Source organism: Pseudophryne corroboree, chromosome 6 (assembly GCF_028390025.1).
Source record: "Pseudophryne corroboree isolate aPseCor3 chromosome 6, aPseCor3.hap2, whole genome shotgun sequence".
NCBI classification, from domain to species: Eukaryota; Metazoa; Chordata; class Amphibia; order Anura; family Myobatrachidae; genus Pseudophryne; species Pseudophryne corroboree.
The window spans coordinates 845,936,554-845,940,274 of record NC_086449.1 but is presented as its reverse complement, the minus strand read 5'-3'; positions in this window follow the sequence as shown (position 1 = coordinate 845,940,274).

The window sequence follows — 3,721 nt, the reverse complement described above, 5'->3', positions numbered from 1 at the left end:
TTTGGAGCGTATTAATCGCTCGTGCGAATAGTTATGGACCTAAGAAGTTTATGTCCATTTCTATTATTTACACATACTCAGGTATGCGGCGGGAAACCCAGTTTCCCACCCACCTGAGCTGTTGGAAATCGTCACAGCCCACCTGTATGAATCACCCTATGACCTTTTGTTATGATACAGGGCCGAATTCCTTCGGCCAATGGACAATGGGATTGTAGGACCAGGAGATTGCATTGTGTGTGGGGCATAAATAGGCAGGCCGACCACATCCAGCTCTCACTCTCTCATCAACGGTTATCTGCTGATAGCCGGGAGCTGGATATCGAGGCGCAGGCGATCATACCCTTTGTGCGTAAGTTTCTCTCCGTAATCATTGTCTTTCTGTGAGCCAATTTCTCTCATCTCATCTCTCTCTCTCTCTCTCTCTCTCTCTGTTCTGTTCTCTCATATCTCCCCTAGACTAGGCTAGTATTGTATTGTATTAGATAGTATTGTATTGTATTTGATTTAGGTCAGAGTAGTATTGTCCTTTTGTATTTATTGTTTAGTTCTGTGGTTAGGAAGTCTCTGTTATATTGTAGTGTATCATTTGTACTGTTATCCCCTTTTACAAGTATATTAGATATAATACAGTTAATAGGCCTTGGAACCTAAACCAGTATCTGTGTATTTCCTATAGTGTTAAGTGTTCACTTGAGCGTCGGTGACGCTCAAGCAGCTTTGTAGTTAGTCAGGTTACACAAGGTTGCACTTACACCCTGTACTCACATTAAGGTATTCAGTGTATTTCATTGGTATAAGGTTTTATCATAAAGGTATAGTGTTGTGAGCGTCTGCATCGCTGGTGACCTCCTCGTGGTCTCGAGCGTAAGCTACGCCATAGCGAATCATTCCCCTAGACATAACCAATAACGTGTCCTGTGATCACTGGGCCGTGAGCGAACGTGACGCTTGAGCGTCTCGCCTACGGCTGAGCGATCGCTACGCAGATAGCGTACCATTACGGTACTTCTTAAGTAAACAGCGTACAGTGTTCTTAGCTTCATAAAGGGTTGTTTATACGACAAAGGAATTTAGCATTGTCAATTGCGGGCTCGTCCTATACTTCTCACATCTGCACTAGGTAGATCAGCAGACATTATTCCCCAGCAAAGGGTGGGAGAGATTGTCTCATAGTGCTGGCGGGATAAGCGTCTGCTTCGCTTAGATAAAGAGTGCTGAAGGAATCCGGAGACCAGGAGGTAAGAACAAAACGCTTGTGTCTTTTAAAACTGTGTTTTTCTTCTGTCTTGCGTATATACGCACGTATACATATATATCTGCATTTCTTTTCCATCCGTGTATTTCATTTTTTTCGTATATCACTATCCTGTTTGCCAGTTTTATAGTTGATAAATGTGCTGAGAGAGATTTGTCGCTATTTCAATAATTTAAGTAGAAGCAACATAGTTAAAATATAGACAAACACACAGCTTTGCCAAGAGACAAGGTCAGTGTGGTGCGCGGTAAATGATCAAGGATCATCTACATTGATAAACGTATAAATCGGGTTACGGTGGATCTTTGGTGTGCGTACACGTGTCTCTAACAAAAGACTGAGACTTGCGTACGCAACCCAAAGGCCGACGCACGCAGCGCAACGGAGCGTCCGTGTACGCTCATGTAACAAATCACAAATGTTATAATTAAAAGGCGATAAATAGCGCAAAGCAATAAGTAGCGCAACGCGGTAAATAACGCAAAGCGATAAATAGCACAAATTGATTTCAGCTTTCCAAAACTTAGTTTAAATACCTTACTTTACTGTAATACCTCTGGGGAGAGCTATCAGACTACGGGAAATGATTTTTTTTCTGATCAGAAAACTATAAGAATGATATTGGGTTGAAAACGGTATGAGTGTATTGAATCCCGCTTTGTGGACTTTGTGATCTATGTGATAATCCCGCTTTGTGAACTTTGTGATCTATGTGGAACGTGATGAGCACGATCTGAGTGAAAACGTGCAACAGAGTGTGATAAAGTTTTCGTTGTATTACGCTCTGGCTGTTTGGAGCACAGTAGGGAGACTCCAATGATCCTACCATTTATGGGCAACAAGTGTCTATAAGTGGTACGATTGGACCGCACGGTTGTATGTGTGACCAATAACGCAACGTGATATGAGGTCGTATATCCATGCGTAAATCTTGCCCTCATACGTGTTGTAGGGAGCACATGCAAGCGTGATTTGTGTAAAGAAAAAGGAAGGGAATTTTCTCAGGAAAATCTCTAAAAATAGGGCCTGCAACGGCTACACGTGTCTGCTAGAAGGCGGAACGGAGATACCCGGAGCAGAAGAAGTTAGCTTTAAGGATTTCTGTGTTTGGTGCATTTTAGGAAGTTTTTTCTGTGTTAAAAAGGTCCACAATGGCAGCCAAGTGCACAATACAGAGACGGTCGGAGGTCAGGATTCAGACTCCAGAGGCTTGCAGACCCCGAGGGTCTGCTCGGTTAGTAATGTGGGGGAAATATGGTCCCCACTCTGAGACCTTTTGTGATGAATGGACACGAATGACTGCGGGGGATAAGGTACCATTTCCCGGGATAGGTAGTTTTGACTTAGAGGTGTTGCATAATTTAAGGCGAAGGATATGTCTCATCAAATCAGCAAAGAGACGAATCAAACATGATGATTGTTTGCAGTTATGGCTACAGGAAAGTGAAATACAGAGAAATGTAACTTACATACCTAACTTTCATCTTGAGAGGAGAAACGTGGCAGCAGGGAGAATTATGATTGCGGAGAGAAGCACAGGGGTGAACAATATAAACGCTCTTAGCAACTGTAGTATAGATGATAAGAATAAGTGTAATAAATGTAACAAAGATAATTGTAATACTGTTGAATGTACAACTATTAACCCATGCAAGTCGCACCCCATGTTAAACTTTCCTCAGGAACACCAACCAGAAAGTGAACCCAGAACGATGTCGGCACCTCCTCCAGAAGCCATCACACAAGACATCCAGGTGGACGCGACCCAATCGGTAAAAACTGTAATCAAACCCCCTAATGGAGGGTCAGGTGAGGTCGTGTCCACAGGTATGTATGGTATTATACATCACGCACAAACAAATGTACCTTATATCCTAGAATCAATTCAGAATGACATTACTGGACTTAATCCTGTTAGGATAATTGCAGTACCAAATGGGGAAACTGACTCTTCAGGAATCACTCCTGTCAGGAACATCGCCATGTACTGCCCTTTTTCCCGAACAGAATTAAGAGCAATTCTGTCTGAATTTCCTGATCCCAGGAAAGACTTAGTTGCTTGTCAAAGATACATTAGAGTGCTAGGACATACTGCAGAGCCAAGTAACAAAGATTGGAGGACAGTTTTGAGGGCATGTTTACCCCCCGATGTTGATTCATTGAAATTTATCACTGATTGTAAGCTAGATGAGGAAGTGCCACTAACAAAGGAGTATAACCAAGATAATGTAAAAAGAATCAACCTACAGTTGAAAGAATATTTTCCTACAGTAACAAAGTGGAATAAAATCTATACAATAAGACAAAAAGAAGGTGAATCCGCAGAAGAGTATTTTCACCGGGCTCTGCAGGATATGGCTAGGTACACTGGTATAGATGACATTGAAACTAATGTACACCACAGAGAGGTAGCTGTGTCCGTATTAGCGAGCAACTTGAAAGACACACTAAAAATTAGGGTAC